The sequence below is a fragment of the Macaca fascicularis genome, chromosome 10 (assembly GCF_037993035.2).
Source record: "Macaca fascicularis isolate 582-1 chromosome 10, T2T-MFA8v1.1".
Taxonomy (NCBI): Eukaryota; Metazoa; Chordata; class Mammalia; order Primates; family Cercopithecidae; genus Macaca; species Macaca fascicularis.
Window position 1 is genome coordinate 1,249,001 of NC_088384.1, and position 17,253 is coordinate 1,266,253.

Below are 17,253 nucleotides of genomic sequence, written 5' to 3' on the forward strand. Positions count from 1 at the left end.
GGCTGGGAGAGTTTGTCAGGATGTGGCAGGGCAGATCCCAAGTGGGGGAAGCAGGGGAGGAGGGGATGCCTGGCTGGGGACAGGAGGAAGCCGACCAGCTGCAAGGACGGGGCAGGTCTGGGTGGAAGGCCGGCCCCAGGGAGGGGTGACCCAGGGTGGGGGCGAGGGTGAGGGCTTGGGGAATGCTTCCGTCTCCTGCTTAGCACATCCAGTCCTGGGAGGGCAGTGGAGGCATGCTCCAAGGTCTGGCCCTGCAGAGGGTTCTCCACCTTTTCTCAAGCGCAGCGGACCCCAGGAGCACTGGGGCTGGGACTTGAGGCCTGGGATGCCAGAAGTGGGGCCAGCTCTGTCCCAGAAACCATAACCCCAGAAAGAGGTCTCGTGCCACCCACCTCCAGGCCCTGAAGGATCAATGTGGGGTCCCAGGTGCAGCGTCCCGAGGTGCTGCTGGAAGCCAGGGATGTGCTGGGAGGCCATCCTCAGGTGCCCGGTTTACCCTGGGAAGTTGAGGGCCTGAGACCCCTGGGAAAGGGCCAAAGCCCAGCAGCCCCCACCCCTGAAACCTGCCGGGGAGCGACTGGTCTGCTCCTGGTCTGGGGGCGAGGGTCTGGTGCCCACCCATCTCAAGACTGGCAGGGACCCTTGTTCCTCTGGCCAGGCAAAAGTGCGCCCGTAATGCCCTCCCCTAGCGCCAAGCCCTGGGCTCTCCTCAAACCTGTGGGGTTCCTGTGGGGGTGCTCTGGCCAAGGGGCCTCTGTGGGCACTCGACCTTCCTGGACGGCGGCATGGTGGGCAGGGTGCTGCCCTGGCTGAACCTGGGTCTGAACTGGGGTGCCCAAACCTACCCAACGATGCTGTGGCTGCTGGGGCAGGGGAGACATGGGGGCAGCGCAGGGGGCGCAGGCCCAGCCCCTCCCCTCCCGTCCCATTCTCCCTTCCCTTCCCATCTCTCTCTGTTCCCTCCCCTCCCGTTCTCCTTTCCCTTTCCCGTGCCCTCCCCTCCCGTTCTCTTCTGCCCTCCCCTCCCCCTCCCCTCGTTTCCTCCTCCCCTCCCCTTCCCCTCCCCCTCCCCCTCCCATCCCCCTCCCCTCCCCCTCCCCTTCCCCTCCCCCTCCCCCTCCCATCCCCCTCCCCTCCCCCTCCCACCCCCCTCCCCCTCCCATCCCCCTCCCTCTCCCCCTCCCCTCCCCCTCCCTCTCCCACTCCCCCTCCTCCCTCCCTCTCCCCCTCCGCTTTCCTCTCCCTCTCCCCCGTTCTCCTGTTCTCCCCGCCCTCCCCTCCTCTCCCTCGTCGGGGGCGGGGCCGGCAGCTCCCGCGCGCTCCGGCCCCTCCTCGGCCACACAAAGGCCCCGTCTCCATGGCAGCAGCGCGGGCCAGAGCGCAGCGCCGAGCGCGGCCCGGGCGCCATCGAGCCTTGGCGGCGGACGTGCAGGTACCGAGCTCGGGGGACTGGGCTGCGGGGGACGTCGCGCTGGGCGCGGGGGGCTTCGCCGTCAGCGCCGCTCCGCCCGGGCCTGCCGCGCTCGGGCCCGGGGACCTGCGGCGGCTGCGGCTCCGCGGAGGGCTCCCGGGGCCTGGGCCCCGTCCGTCGGTCCATCGGCGAGGCCCGGGCCGCTCCCGCCCCACGCCCTTCCCGGTGGGGACTCGGGGGACGGGCCCGGCCGGCGGGGGCTGCGCGTCCCTCCGGAGCAGCGTCGGATCCCTCCTCCGCGCCTGCCTCTCACTCTTCAGCCGCCGAGCTCCGTGCGCCGAGCGGAGATGGTCCCGCGGTGCGGGCGCTCCGGGCCGGCCCCAGGCTCAGCGGCACAGGAGCCTGGCTCTGCCCGAGCTCCCGGGGGCCGTCCCCGCACCCCTGGGGCCTGCTTGGCTCGGGGGGACCAGGGCGGAGAACACCCGCACCTGGCGAGACCCCACGGCCCGGGCCTCCTCGCGGTTCCCAGGGTGGCGTCTGGGTGGACACCCCGAAACACAGAAAGTCTTAGAAGCGGTGGCGCGGGCCCTGCCTCCCCGCTGCTGACCGTGCCCCTCCGCACCCTGCTCATGCAGGAAGCCCCTGTCCTGCCAGCGCCCCTGGTCGGGCTATTCGGCAGATCTGGGGAGCCCGCCTCCCGCTGTCATCTGGGGGTCTCAGAGCCCGGGAGCCCTGGAGCTTCCTGCCAGGCCCTTGATTTCTCTTCCCGAAGCTCCCTGGGAAAGGAAGAAAGGGGTCTGTCTGCCCACTGTGGGCTGTGGCAGAGTCAGGACAGGGGGTGAGGGTGGGCCCCAAACCCGGCAGGTCTCGGGGGGCCTGGAGGGCTCCCTGGGCCCCACCTTCCCTGGACCCCCCCGCCCCCCACTTAATGTCTGACTTTGGCCCTTGCTTGGAGGCTCCGCTCAGCCTGCCAGGCTTTAAAGTTGAGCTTCCTCAGGAGCCCTTTGCGGGTGGGAGAGTGAGGCTGCCAGGAACTGGGGTCTCTCAGCCTGCCCCGTGCCCAGATGACCCTGGCACGGAACAGCTGAACAGCTGGTGGGAGGAGCCCTCCCTTTCCTGCCCAGAGGTGAGGGTCCCCCGGCGGGCAGGGCCAGCGGGCATTTTTTTGTGGCGAGTCAGCTTTTTACATGTTGCATAGAAATCCGCGGAGCTGACTGAGGAGCAAGCAGGTGGGCCTGGCACATCTGAGTCCTCTCAAGGTTCCAATGTGGGGCCCACCTCTGTCTGGGGTGTCTGGGAGGCCTGAGGTCTTGCCAGGGGTTCCTTGCCCCAGTAGAGGGAAGTTACTGAGAAAAACAAGGGTTTGGAATGTGAGTCCCCCTCCCCCACCGGCTGCCTGCCAAGAAGGAATTATTTTGGATTATCCAGCCGTGTCCAGTCACCCGAAGCGGGAGGCTGCAGCGTGGGAGAGGGATCCACTTCCGGGCCGTGGGTTGAGGGCCCCAGGAGGAGGACAGGCAAGTCCGGGCAGCTCTGCCACTTTCTACTGCAGCTGCCCAGACTGGGCGGGGAGGAGATGCGTCACCTTTGGGTTGAAGAAGGCCCCAAGGTTGGCCCCAGCAGGCCCTGCTGAGCCTGCAGTGGGCCCAGGCCCCTCTGGGGGAGACCATGGGATGGGAGGAGCTCTGGGCCCACCCAGGGACCCCCTCGCCCCGAGAAGCCTCAACGGTAGTCTGAAGAGCCTCTGAGGCACCCTCCAGACCCAAGTTCAGGGACACACCCTGTGCCAGTGACCTATGCGTGCCAGGGAGGAACGGGCAGGAGCGAGGCCAGGCTGCTAGGGACGGCACTGGGGTCTTCCTCAGGGGGCCCTCCTGCCCCAACTGACTCCCTGTTCAGCTCCTGACTAATGGATCAGCCTCCCTCCAAGCCCCTCCAACAGCCAGGCCTCGCCTACGACCCCCGGTGGATATGGCGCCTGTGAGCCCATCCCACAAGTGGGGAGACTGAAGCCAGAGATGGGTCTGTGTAAGGAGTCATCTGCGACGCTGTGTGCCCAGGGCTGTGGCTGCCGGGCGCTCTGGGTCCATGCTGTGTGTGCACCCGGGGCGTGTGCCCAGCAGCCTGCATGGGGACCACATCGGGGAGGTGGAGCCGGCAGCTGGCCCCAAGTGCAGAAAGCCCAGGGGCTTGGCCCTGGCCCAGGGAAGTGGAGCAGAAGAGATTGGATTGGAAGGTGCTGGGGAGGGCCCATATGGCACAGTTCTCCTCCCAGCCCAGGACGTCGTCCATTCTCACTGTGTCCTGCCCCCTGCCTCATGCTGTGCCAGCCACAACCGATGGTCCCCCTGGGACATGGGCGTGGGCAGGGGTGCACTGGCTGGGAAAGACTGTGTCTTCCGGCCCCTCATATTGTGCCTTCTCTAAGCTAGGCAGGCAGTTGGATGCCAGGCCTCTGCCACGAGGGCTGCCTTCCCCTGAGATGGGAGTTCTCACTCAGCTCATGCCTCTGTCCCTCTGGCTGCAGCCTGGCCGCCCTCCTTGGAAGTTGGTGGGGAACCTCTTGTACCCAGAGCCGTCCTTGGATGCGGTTTGGGGATGAGGTGGTGAGCTGCTCAGAACTCACCCAGTGGCCAGCCAGGGGCCCCCCAGCCTTGACCTCCCTTCTGTGAGGCGGATCCAGGTTCTCTGGGGGTGGGGGATTCGGTGGGGTTGGGGCTGGGCCGAGCCCCTCCCTCCCTTAGGAGTAGTGGCTGTTTGTGTTTGGGGTGGGGCTGTGGGTGGGGTGGGACTGGGTCTCTGACTAATTACAGGATGGGGAGGGTGGGTCAGAGCCTACAGCTGGTGGGGGGTGCTCGGGCTCTGGGGCCCCAGGGAAGGCAGCTGCCCTCGCTTCCCTCTTTCTGAGCTACACAGGTTCCTCCACTTTCTTCCTTTCCATGGTTTCACATCCCTTGACACAGGGCCTGCTTCTTCGCATACCCCCAGATTGTAAGGACCCCTGCCTCTCTCTGCGGACCAGGGGAGGAGCCTGTGCTGTTCTGGGCTCCCCCAGCCACAGGTGTGGCCTCAAGCCAGGCCCCAATACAGTGGCCCTCCTGGCTCAGAAGCCTCCTCTCTGAAGACCAAGTGTGTGAAGGGATTGGCTGGGCCCCTGCTGTCTGGCCCTGAATGCTGGCACCCTGCCCCCCGCCGTGGGTCTGCCCTGCTCTGTGAAATTCAGGAACCTGTGACAGTGACTGGCCCCAGGCCCAGTGGAGCCAGGGATGGTGGGGCAGGCTGCCCCTGGTGGTACTGCAGGTCTGCCCCACCCCCTGGGGATGTCTGTGTCTGGGGAGGAGACTGGGGCTGGCCTGGCCGAGGAGCCGGGGGTTCTAGTTCCCACAGTCCTGCCTCTGCAGCCCAGATCCTGGAGCCCTTCACATCCAGAGACCGGCCCACACCGAGGGCCCACTGTGGTTGGTGGCCTTCCCTGGGGGTGACCCCCGAGGCCTGGCCGAGGCCACACCTGAGCTGCCTCGTGTCCCAGGCTAGGTGAGGGAGGAGACTGCCCTGGGCTGGGATCAGGGTGCCTGGGGGCAGGTCCAGCTCTCTTCCTCAGCCCCCTGAGGTCTCCTGGCTTCTGAAAGCCAATAGTTCCTCATTCCAGTGCCCGCTGAGTCCTGGCCCAGGCCTGGAGCAGGAGAGGTAGGTGCTGCCCCAGTTCTACCCCCAGCTCTGCCAGCAGCAGCAGCATCAGGGGCAGGGACTGGGCTCCTGGGGGTAGGGCCCCTGGCCCCTCTGGCACAGCTGGTCAGCAGCTTCCCTGGGGGGGCCCTGGGTGGAGTCACAGTGTCCAGCACCGACCTCTGGGCCCGATGCTGCGCCAGCTGGGCCCCACAGCAAGAGTGAGAAAGAGGAAAATGCTTGGTGTCCACCTCTGAGAAGGCCTCCTGTGTGAACACGGCCCCCCGAGGGGCCAGGCAAGGGCGTCTGCCCCGTGGCTGGGACGGTTCCTGCCCACAAGCCCTGTGCAGGGGTGGGGCTGTCTTCCCAGGTGACCTTCTGCTGTGGTCTGGGACCCCTGAGCCAGCATGCCACCTGCTCAGAGACAGATTGGACCACTGTCAGATTGGTGGCTGGGGGCACTGCCCACTCCTTCCAGGCAGCTTTGAGGGCTTCTCAGAGGAGGAACCTCCCTGCCCTGCTGGTCCGAGGCGGGGTGCTAAAGGCTGAGGCAGTTTCCAGGGGGCTATGCCTCAGGCCGCATGAGTGGCCGGCGTAGGAGCCTGCTCTGTGATTTTCACTGCACCTGCCTGGGGCCCAGGCTCCATCCTCAGCTGGGGTCTGGCTTTGAACCTAGGTGAGTTCTGGGGCTCTGAGGACAGGCCAGAAGCAGGAGCGTGGGGGGTCTCTCCTGGGGGAAGCAAGGGAGACTCAGAGGTGGTAGGGTGGCATGGGGGCCACAGCTTGGCGGGATGGCGGGGGGCTTGGGGGTAATCCAAGTCTTTCAGAGACCTAGCCATGGAGAACGGGGTTTGAGGACCAGCAGGAGGTGAGGACTGTGGATCCCGGCCCTGCCAGGTGTGTTTTCAGAGCTGGGGCCTGCTTTGGAGGAGATGGAGGGCACAGAACACTGCTGAGCCCAGGCCCCGTGCCCAGCCCTGCTCTAGCCTCACCGGCTTGACACCAGGGCCTCCCTCCCACCAGTGAGGGGGAGAAGCTATTTTAAGTGGAGCCAGCAGTTGACAGGGGCGAGGGGCAGGTGGTGGGAGGGAGGTGCTCCAGCATGGCCCCCCAGTCCCTCTCAGCCTCAGAGATTGGCCAGGGGAGCTGAGGGGCTTGGCCTCCCCACTCCCATCTTGGCACCAGGCCTGATCTGGTGACCACCCTGAGGGACCTCAGGAGAAAAGGATGTTAGGGAGGAGGGCGGGAAGGCGGGGCACCCCGGGCAGGCCACCCAGGCCCAGCAAAGCTCGCCGGAGGGTCCCCCAGTTCCGCATCTAGACCTAGGGCCCAGTGACCCTTGACCAGACCCTGGGGGGTTCGAAGTCCTCAGCTCCACCACTAACAGAGCAAGCCGTCGCGTGGAGCAAGGGGCTGGACCTGGCCTCCAGGGGCACCCACCTCCCCACACAGCGCCGGCCACGGGCCACACCTCCCACTCACTGACCTGCCCCCACTCTGAGATGGGCATTTCCTCATTGGGAAATCCCGGTCCCTCTAGCCTCCCAAAGCCCTGAGTGTTTGCCCCTGTGGGGCCCAGCCCACATCCTGGGGCGCCTCACCCTTGGCCTGGACCCAGATCCTGCGCAACACCCTGTGCCTCACCAGCCCCCAACTCATCCTGGGCAGACACAGCCCCTTTCCTCTTTTGAGACGGCCCTGCCTCTGCCCTCCCTTCCCCCATGCCACCCCCAAGTCATCCTGGGCAGATGCAGCCCCTCTCCCCTGCTGAGACGGCCCTGCCCCCGCCCCCTTCCCCCATGCCACACACGGCCCCTCCCTCGGGGCTCCAGGCATGCCAGGCTCTGAGACCCCCACTGCCAAGATCCCAGCTACCCACTGCCTCTCTCAACCCAAGTGCCCCAGCCTGAGGCATCTCTCCCAGGCTCTTTGTACTGGGGGCGAGTTCTGGGTGTTGGGGTGAGACCCTGTTGGCAGAGCTCTTCCGGCAGCACCCAGCCGTGTGTGTCTGCACATGTGTGGTCATGTGTGCAAGCGGTGTCTGGCACACAGGCTTGGCGCGGCGCCCCAAGCTAATTGTGGGGTTCAGCAGTGATGGGAGAGGCGGGGCTGGGGTGACCGCTGAGGCTCTGACAGGCTGACGGGGAGATTACAGGCCTTGCTTACTGCTCACTGGCTGGGGCCTCACCCATCCACCCCCCACGCCCACCCCGGGGGTGAGAAGGGGGCTGTGGGCGGGGGCTGGTCCTGAGCCAGCTGCATCCAGGCAGGACCTGGTCTCTGAGCAGCTGGGTGCTGTGGGGTTGAACTGGAAAGGGGGAGATGCGTGGGGGCCACTCAGAGGAGAGCCTGCAGGTGGGGCTGGGCACCGGTGGGCCTGGAGGCCTCCTTTCAGGAGAGACTCCAAGTGACCGAGCCCCAGAATCCCACGAGAGTCCTTCCGTGGCCGCTGGCTGTCTGACCACACGTCCCGTCCTGATGAGCTAGTGGTTCCTGCAGTGGCCACCGGTTTCATGTGTGTGCCCCGAGCACCTGGCAGTGCCCGCCCCTCCCGCAGGAGGTCCTCAGGAAGCACAGGGACATCGGTGGGTGCCTTGCGCTGCCCAGATTTCTGACCCGAAGGACCGCTGTGTAGCAAGAGGGGTCTGCAGCTGTGCCCAGGCTGGACAGGATGGGGGCTGGGACCCCAAAAGGGGTGGCTGAGGAGAATGGTTCTGCAGGCCTGGCGCATGTGGGGACAGGGCACCATAGCCAACTGGATCCCACCTTCTGTCAGGGCTGGCGAGGACCCTCCTCCAGATGCGCCAGTGGGCGGTGGCCAGAGAGGAGGCTGAGGAGGGCCTCGAAGCTGTGTGTAGGATGGGAGGGCAGCCTGCGGCCCGGGTCTAGGGAACCCACCATATACAGGGACTTCACTTGGTACCGAGGCGGGGAGGGGGCTGGGGTGGGTGAGGCAGGGAGGGGGCTGGGGCAGGCCCCTTGGGCATGGCCAGGTGAGCTCAGGGGGTGCCTGAGGGCCAGGGCTAAATACAGAGTGCCTGGGTACCAGGTGGCCTGGGTGCGTCAGGAGGTGTGGACCAGTGGGGCCTGTGACCAGCCCGGCTGGAGCAGGTGACAGGAGGAGCTGGGGCTTCTTGAGGCACCCCCAGGATCCTGGGCTGGTGACCCCGTCGCTGCCGCCAGCCAGGGTGACTTTTCCTGCTGGGACCCAGAGCCCAGACTGCAGGGGAGGCTGGCCCCAAAGAAGGAGCCCCGCCCTGGAACCAGGCTGGTGGGGAAGGGGCGCGACGGCCTCCACCTGGGAGGGGTCCTCGGCCGAGAGTCCAGCGGGGATCGCTGTAGACGCTGACGCGAGGCTCAGGCCGCGACGTCAGTCTGTCCCTGGAGCCCCGCCCCGCCCCACCCCAGCTCCTAGGTCGGGTTGCGCCGGGAGCTCTCGGCCTTTGCTCCGGGTGAGTCTGGCCTTGACCCTGGGTCCAGAGTCCTGCGGGAGGCTGTTCTGGGCAGGGTCGTGCATGATTGGCAGCTGGGCCGGGAGGGGCCGAGCCCTGAGACCGACCCGGGGCACGGGCGGAGCCACCACCGGCGGGGCGGAGCCGCTCCCCGCGCCCCTTCCCCGGCCCGGAGGACTTAGGTAATGGCCGTTCGCGCGCTCCGATGTGCCTGACGCCAGGTGAGCGCCCCGCGGGGACGATGTCTCCTGCGCTCCTGTGACTGTCGCCGCCGCCGTCATTGTTACTCGGGTCAGGCTCCCACCCGCCCCTGGGTTCCCGGCCTGGTAAGGTTTGTCCCAGAGGCGGCCACGTGCTCCCGCCAGGTGCGCGCCAGGTGCGCGGGGTCGAGGGGCGGACGGGGCGCCGGAGTCCCCGGGAGGTGGCCGCGGAGCTCAGGCTTGCGGGGGGCAGTGGGCGGCGCCGAGGAGGCCCGGGCCTAGTCCCCGCGCTTCCTGGCCCCGGGCGCGCTTTGCCCCTGGCTCCCTGGCAACCGTTCTGCGCCCTCCGGGGAGTCTGGCGGCGCCGGCGCCGGGGGGAGGGGCTGTGCCACCTGGGTCTGTCCGGGAGGAACAGTCCAGGGCGCTCCACACAGGCCGGGGTGCCAGCCTTTGGCTCTGGCCGGGTACCGGGCTCGCAGACCCACCCAGGAGGCACTCCTCCCCGCCCCGCTGGCTCCGGGGGGACCGCCCCCGCCTCCTGGGCTGAACTCTGGCCCGGGTCAGCGGCGGGTGAGGCTGGGTGGCGGGGCCGCCGGCTCGCCCTCGCCGGGTCTCCCGCGCGCTCTCGGACCAGTCCCTCCCGCGTCTACCCACGGGCGCGGTGCTGCGGGGAGGGGCGGCCGGGGTCCTTGCCGACCCCCCAGGCCCCCGCCCCGCGGCGCCCCCCTCGAGCTTGTTTTGAAAACGGCGGAGGCTGGGATTCGCCGGCGCTCCTGTTTTGTTTCCTCTGATTTGTTTAGCGCTCTGGGCTAATTGCAGATTTGCGTGTGTCGCTAGCCTTGGCCCGGCCCTCTGGCTGCTGGCTGCGGGGGCTCCCTGGCTTCTCTGTGACGCCTGTCTCCCCGTTCCCGGACGGCAGCTCTCAGATGCGTCTTGGCCTTGGGGCAGCCAATCGCTCACTTTGTCGAGGCTGCTTCACCCGCCCCCGCACCGGGGTCCCCCAGTGCAGGGCCTGTGCCCACCCCAGTCCTTTGAGCCCCGGAGGGCCGCACAGCCTTAGGACCCCTGCGTGCTGCACCGCAGCAGTGGAGGGTTGTGCTCATGCCACCCCCTCCTGTCCTCCCAGGCCTAGGCCTGAGCTGTCCTAGTTCTCCATGGCTGCTGCTGCTGCCTGGGTCCCCATCTTGGCCCCGGTCTGGCAGCTGCCCATCCACCTCCTCTGCCCCCTCCTCTGGCCCCTGCCCTCTCTGGTTCCCCTGCCAGAGCCCACAGCCTGGCCTGGCCAAGAGCAACCCCCAAGCTGGGCCCCTCCTCCCACTGGGCCTGACTGCTTTGTGCTGGTTTGATTTTAGCATTAAGAATAGCTTAGTCTGGCTGGGTGTGGTGGCTCACGCCTGTAATTCCAGCACTTTGGGAGGCCAAGACAGGCGGATTGCCTGAGCTCAGGAGTTCGAGACCAGCCTGGGCAGCATGGTGAAACCCCATGTCTACTAAAATACAAAAAATTAGCCAGGTGTAGTGGCGTGCACCTGTAGTCCCAGCTACTCGGAAGGCTGAGGCAGGATTAATTGCTTGAACCCGGGAGGCGGAGGTTGCAGTGAGCCAAGATCGTGCCCCTGCACTCCAGCCTGGGTGACAGAGTGAGACTGTCTCAAAAAAAAGAAAAGAAAAGAATGGCTCAGTCTGTTTGCTTGAAAATACTGAAAGGCAGAACCCCCAATTTTAGCCCCCCTGCTGAACCGTCTCCCAGTGCAGCCAAGACTTGGGGCAGTCTCAGAACCAAGGCTGGCAGGAGTTGGGGGACCTGGCAGCCCCCACTCTTGACTTCATCTGGAGTAGGGCTCTGTCTTTCCCCTTTAGATGCCTGTTGTTTACCTTTTTTTTTTTTTTTTTTTTGAGACGGAGTCTCGCTCTGTTGCCCAGGCTGGAGTGCAGTGGCCGGATCTCAGCTCACTGCAAGCTCCGCCTCCCGGGTTCACGCCATTCTCCGGCCTCAGCCTCCCGAGTAGCTGGGACTACAGGCGCCCGCCACCTCGCCCGGCTAGTTTTTTGTATTTCTTAGTAGAGACGGAGTTTCACCGTGTTAGCCAGGATGGTCTCGATCTCCTGACCTCGTGATCCACCCGTCTCGGCCTCCCAAAGTGCTGGGATTACAGGCTTGAGCCACCGCGCCCGGCCGCCTCTTGTTTACCTTTACCTGGTGAGAGGGGTGGGAGACAGACTCAGCCTGTGCAAGGGGCCTGGGGCTGCTGGTCAGAAAAAAAAAGGGGACCTGAGGAGGGGACCACAGGCGCCTAGCCAGCAAGCAGCTCCTGCTCCCTCCTAGACTGTCTAGGGCAGAGGGGGGAGGCCCAGCATCCCTGGGCTGCCCTTGGCCCCCATCAGAGTTCTGATTGGGTGAGGAGACCCTTCTGCTCTGTTGGCCTGGGGGTGACCTAAGGGTGCAGGTGTACTTTCTAGCTCCCACCCCTGCATGTCGCCACCCCTTCCTGGCTCACTGAGTTTGGACCGGCAGGTGCCTAGTGGCCAGATCCAGTGTTGAGACTTGTTGGGGCAGGGGGTGGGGGTGTGTGGCCACGCCCTGTGGGTGAAGACCACAGACCACAGAGAAGGCCAGTCCCTCAGGGGCTGGGTTAGAGAGGGTGTCTCTGGGACTAAAGGATGGGCAGGGGCTTTCTGGGGAGCACGGTGAACACAGACTTGGGAATGCCGTGAGGCGGCATTCCCTGGGTGCCTTCTCTGAGTGGGCACAGCTGTAAAGATTTCCACACCCACTCAACCTCAAGGCAGCCCTCTGAGGTGGGTGCCATAATGACCCCAGACTACCTATGGGGAAACTGAGGCACAGAGCAGCTTTCTGAATGGCCCACATGAGCCAGCCAGAACGTGACAGACCTGGGGTGTGAACTCACTGGTGTGGCTCCGGAGTTCAGGCCTTGAGGTCTGTGTGTGCAACAGCCTCGGGTGTGACCACAGCCACCTAAGGAAGAAGCTCCTTTTTCTGGGATAGCTAAGCGGGAATCCTGTGAGAGGGAGATGGAGCCTGGCTCAGTATTGAGAGCAAGATGGATGGAGGTGGGAGAAGCCAGAGGCCGAGCAGAGGAGGCAGACTTGGGCCAGGAAGGGCCCCAGGCTGAGGGTGGAGGGATCCTGGTGTTCTTCTCTGGGAGGGGTAATCCATGGCCTTCCTCCACTGTGAGGGCCAGGGGAGAGGACAGCAGGAAGCCCCCTCCAGGAGAGTGAAGTATGGGCCCTGCCTCTGGCTTCCTGAGTGGATCGATCTCTCGGGGGAGGTCGTTCTAGGGGGCGCGGGATGGGCAGGGAGGAGGCCAGCCTCCCCTGACCTTGGCTGATCCCCCCAACCCCAGGGCCTGGGCTGGTGGAGGCTGGGGCCTGGGGGTGTGCTGCAGGGAGAAGTTTGGGGGCTGCAGGAGGCTGAGGGAGTGGGCACAGGGGCACACAGGCTGGCATGGCGTCCCTTCAAGGTGGCAGGTCTGGGGCCACTGTGCCACCGCCATGGCTGCCACCTCCTTCAGGAGCTGCAGTCTCCACTCCAGTCCCGGCGGGTCCCGGCTTTCTCAGGAGGCCCGGTGCTGCCCTGTGCTTTGGCTTCTGAGTTTGCCAGAGGAGTTTGCCTTTTTCACAAAGGCGCTGTTGAGTCTCAGGTCGAAAGGACACTCTCTGCCCATCAAACCTCATCCTCCCCCAGCCCTTTGGCCGGGTTAACCCTTACCTGTGCGGCACGGTAGCACAATCCATGTACAGCTGTGACGCTCACCTCCCTTCCCGCCTCCCCGCTGCTGGTGTTACTGCATATCTAACCCTGGGTCCTGCTGCACAGGGCACATGAGGATCCTGGTGGGGTGGGAGGAGAGTGGGGCCTGGCCCTGCCGGAGGAGGCGCTTTGCTGGCACCCAACCTGGCCAGGCTGGAGTGGACTCTGGGGCCTGAGCAGGATTCAGTAGCCGAACCTTGGTTGTGGTGGTGGCTGTTGAGGGCCTGGAGAGTCACGTCCTGAGGCAGAGTGGAGCCTACCTTCTTTTTTTTTTTCTTTCTTTCCTTTTCCTTTTTTTTTTTTTTTTTGAGAGACAGAGTCTTGCTCTTTCCCTAGGCTGGAGTGCAACGGCGCGATCTCGGCTCACTGCAACCTCAGGTGATCCGCCCGCCTCAGCCTCCCCAAGTGCTGGGATTACAGGTGTGAGCCACCGTGCCTGGCTCAGCTTCTTCTTTAGACAAGCAATATGTAAATATAGTCTTAAACTTGTGTTCTGCTTTAATCTTAGAGTCAGGGTCTCGCTCTGTTGCCCAGGCTGGAGTGCAGTGGCACAATCACAGTTCACTGGAGCCTAAACCTCCTGGGCTCAAGCTACCCTGCCTCAGCCTCCTCAGTACCTGGGACTTCAGGCTGCACCACCACACCCGGCCAGTTCATGGTGTAGTCCAAGTTCCTTGAACTGTTTTGTTGTGGGGGGGGGGGTGTGCGTGTGTGTCTGTGTGTGTGTATGTATTTTAAGACAGTATCACTCCGGCCCGGGCTGGAGTGCAGTGGCCTCCTCCTTGCTCCCAAAGTTCACCACTATTTTCTTTTCTTTTTTTGAGACAGAGTCTCGCTCTGCTGCCCAGGCTGGAGTGCAGTGGTGCGATCTCTGCTCACTGCAACCTCTGCCTCCCTGGTTCAAGCGATTCTTCTGCCTCAGCCTCCTGAGTAGCTGAGATTACAGGCGCGTGCCACCACGCCTGGCTAATTTTTGTATTTTTAGTAGAGATGGGGTTTCACCATGTTGGTCAGGCTGGTCTTGAACTCCTGACCTTGTGATCTGCCCGCCTCAGCCTCCCAAAGTGCTGGGATTATAGGCGTGAGCTACCGCAGCCAGCCACTATTTTGAATTTGGATTGAGGCCTTCTGGAGCCTCTCAGAGATGGATGGGGCCAAACCCTGCACTCAGATTTCTCTATCAGAGTCAGCACAGACGCACGTGCATCTACCATGTAGTCTTGCACAGTATCCTCTGGTGGGATGCTGGGTGGCTGCCACATTTTCGCTAAAGCCAACCATGCCGAGAAGCACCCTGGGTCTGTGCCTCCCTGTGGGTAGAGTGGGTGTTTATCCAGAACTAGAAGATACAATAACAAGGGAAGATACAATAGCAAGCATTGCTGAATGCTACAGTGTAACACTCTGAGACTTTTTTGTGAATGAATTCATTTAGTCCTTATAAACCCCTGGGGGTAGCTCACTATTCATTCTCCATTCCACAGATGGGGAATGAGGCACAGAGAAGTTAAGTAACTTGCCCAAGGTCACACAGCTAGTAAGTGAAATTTCGGGGTCATGGGTGTGTATATTTTTCAGAAAGCAATGTTTTTTGTTGTTGTTTTTGAGATGGAGTCTGACTTTGTCGCCCAGGCTGGAGTGCAGTGGTGCGATCTCCGCTTACTGCAAGCTCCACCCCCCGTGTTCACGCCATTCTCCTGACTCAGCCTCCTGAATAACTGGGACTACAGGCGCCCGCCACCACGCCTCGCTAATTTTTTTGTATTTTTAGTAGAGATGGGGTTTCACTGTCTTCGCCAGGATGGTCTCCATCTCTTGACCTCGTGATCCACCCGCCTCGGCCTCCTAAAGTGCTGGGATTACAGGCATGAGCCACTGCGCCCGACCTCAGAAAGCAACTTTTATTTTAAGCAAAGTAATAGCCATACCTAATTTAAACAGGCAGAAAGCCTCTGACAGAGGGGAGTGCCAGGAGCCCTGGAGGTGTCTGAGGAAGGGGCTGCGCAGGAGCCAGAGGAAGAAGGCAAAGGCCAGATAGGGTCCTGTGGGTTATTTCTTCCCCCAGCCCCCACCAGCATGGGACAGAGGTAGGGGGCTCCTCTTGTGACTGGGCTCCTCTTGTGACCGGCGTCTCTCCTTTGCCTCCTAGAGAATCTCGATGCTGGCCTGGAGCAGAAACTGAGCTGGATCACTGGAGCCTCGGTGAGGGGGCTGCACTCCACCTGGGAAAGGCAGTGGGTGGCTGGGGCCATGTGGACAGGGAGGCTGGAGGTATCTAGAACTGCCATGTGGTGTCTGCAAGCCTCTGTCCAGCCAGGTTTCAACCATACGTGTCACTCTGCTGCTCCTCCCATGGCCTGGCCTGGATGGAAGTGGGGAGCTTCCCTGCCCACAGCACGCTGTGAGGCCCCCCGGTTCTCTGAGGCCAAGCTTTCGCTCAGGTGGAGTGGTCTGCAGTGAGACTGGAGCACCGGGTTCTGGGACATTAGGGCTGGGAATTTGGGCGTTGGGGGTGTGGTGATGGGGGTGCCCGTGCAGATGCTTGGTGGGCCAGCAGCAGACAGAGTTGGTGTGGTCTCCTGAAAGTGCCCCTCCGAGCTTCAGCCAGGAGGAAGGCACCAGAGGGCCCGAGGAAATCCCCGCCAGCCCCGTAAGTGGGGGTCCCAGGAGGGCTTCAGAACAGGAAATGCCTGCTGCCCGCCCTCCCTCCTGTTCCAGGAACACAGGCAGCAGGAAGTGGAGCTGGCTGTGCCGGGCGCCTCCTGCACTGCCTGAGCTTTGCTGCTGGTCCGGTGGGTTGCCCTTTGCTCCTGGGCCTGGGCAGGCAGGTCACCTGAGGCCTTGTTTGTCCAGGAACGAGAAGGCAGCTGCTACCTGTAGGGTGTCACCCCAGCGTCGCCTGCCACCCTGGAAGGCCTGGGCCGGCGAGGCCCTAGGAGCACGGGCCGAGTCAGGCTTTCCCCGGTGGCACACGGTGGTGTTTATTGAGCACTTAGGGTGTGCCAGCCCCTGGCAGGGACAGCAGAGCCTTCTTCCGGCACCGGGGCCCCTACAGCCCTGGTGGGTGGGTGAGTGGCTTCCCTGGGTGGAAGCTGATGGGGACGGGTGAGGGGTGGCCGGTGGGGGCCCAGAGCCATTGCTTTTCCTGGGGCTGGGGGCGCCACAGGGTTCTCCAAGCTGCCCCACCTCAGTACGGGTCAGATCCGAGGGGACCGTGGGCCCCGCCCCCGCGCCGCCCCCGCGCCTCCTTCCCGGCTGCGGCGCATTCCATTCATTCCCGGGAGCTGCGCAGGGCCGAGGCCACCGCCGAGCTGGGCCGGGTGAGCTGGGCCGGATGAGCCGGGCCGGGACGGGAGGGCAGCAGGCCTGGGCGCAGGGCCGAGGGGCCTGGTTGTTGCCTGTTGCCTGCCCCCGCTGGCGCCACTGGGTGCACTTAGAAGGCGGGGGCCCGCGGGACCTGCCCCCGGATGGCCGTGGGTGGGAGGGGGGCGCAGCAGGGGTTGGGGGGCCTTCGGGCAGGCGCTGCCCCTCCCTGGTAGGGCCATGGGCTGGAGCTGTCGCCTGTGGGCGTCTCCTGGAGGCCTGGGACTTCCATACCCTCCTCTCCTCTCCCCCTGGACAGGCCACTGAGCCACAGCGGGGGACCCTGGCTGAGCTGGGCATAGACCCCCCTCCCCCAAGGTCGCGCCCAGAGGTTCCCGTGGGCTCGTAGAATCTTCCTGTCTCACTAAAACCAGCATCTTCTGGCTGATCACCCCTGTCGGGGTGAAGCCTGGGGTCCCCTGGCCCTGCCCAGCCTCTGCCATCAAGTGGCCAGGAACTCCCTGGCCTGTGGGTGTCACCCCTCCCAGCGGCTGCTGCGCTCGTGGGCACCTGGGGGCTCCAGGGGTTGGGCAGGGGGCTTCAGGAGCTGGGCAGCAGCTGAGCACTGAATCCCCGGTGCAGGGAGGGGGTTCTGTGTGGCGCAGGAGCTGCCTGTCTGATGGGCACGTCCTCAGGGAGCAGGAAGGCCAGTGCAGCCCCGTCTCACTCATGCGGGCCCTGGGGTGGTTCAGATGTTGTCGGTTGGTTGCATCTTGGTCGCACCTCAAGAGATTTCAGGAAGCGTGAGGGCAATCCGAACGGGGTGCCACGGGCAGGTGGAGGGCGGCTGTGCCAGTAGATGCAGCTTCACCCAAAGCTGAGGCTCGGGAGAAACACCTCCCCTGGCTACAGAGCAACAGAGCGGGCTTCCTTGCCCTCCTGGGAGGAGAGGCCACAGGGACCGGGGGCTGTCAAAGGGTGGAGAAACGCAGTGGTCAGAGGCCAAGCTGCTCCCACTGCAGGTCAGAATCCCAGCCCCACCCATGCCCGCAGTGTGGCTTTGGGCAAATTTCACTCCGTGCCTCAGTTTCTTCACTTGAGAAATGGGTCACAAGGCTGTCATGGCTCAGCCTGGCCGTCAGAGACACAGAGATGTGGAAACATTTGCATTTTGTGACTTGTTGTTTCCACACTTAAAACTTTTTTTTTTTTTTTTTTTTTTTTGAGACAGAGTTCCACTCTGTCACCTAGGCTGGAGTGCAGTGGCGCAATCTCGGCTCACTGCAACCTCCACCTCCCGGGTTCAAGTGATTCTCCTGCCTCAGCCTCCAGAGTAGCTGAGACTACAGGCGGGTGCCAGCATACTCGGCTAATTTTTTGTGTTTTTAGTAGAGACGGGGTTTTTCCACGTTGGCCAGACTGGTCTCAATCTCCTGACCTCGTGAT

The 17,253-nt window shown here is 64.0% G+C and overlaps 1 protein-coding gene across 12 annotated transcripts in view; it reads left to right on the forward strand.

Moving 5' to 3' along the window:
- Positions 1-1,338: 1,338 nt before the first annotated feature.
- Positions 1,339-17,253, forward strand: part of PLXNB2 (plexin B2) — a 33,613-nt gene continuing 17,698 nt past the window's right edge. For 4 of the 12 annotated variants that reach the window (XR_012418526.1, XR_012418527.1, XM_074003402.1 and 1 more), the window contains exons 1-2: positions 1,339-1,432; positions 14,654-14,706. The gene's annotated coding sequence lies outside the window, so the exon portion shown is untranslated. Of the gene's footprint in view, positions 1,433-4,796; positions 5,099-8,478; positions 8,751-13,988; positions 14,042-14,653; positions 14,707-15,339; positions 15,573-15,777; positions 15,825-17,253 lie in introns of those variants that run through there. The other 8 variants (XM_045363371.2, XM_074003400.1, XM_065521939.1 and 5 more) reach the window with 8 other exon arrangements.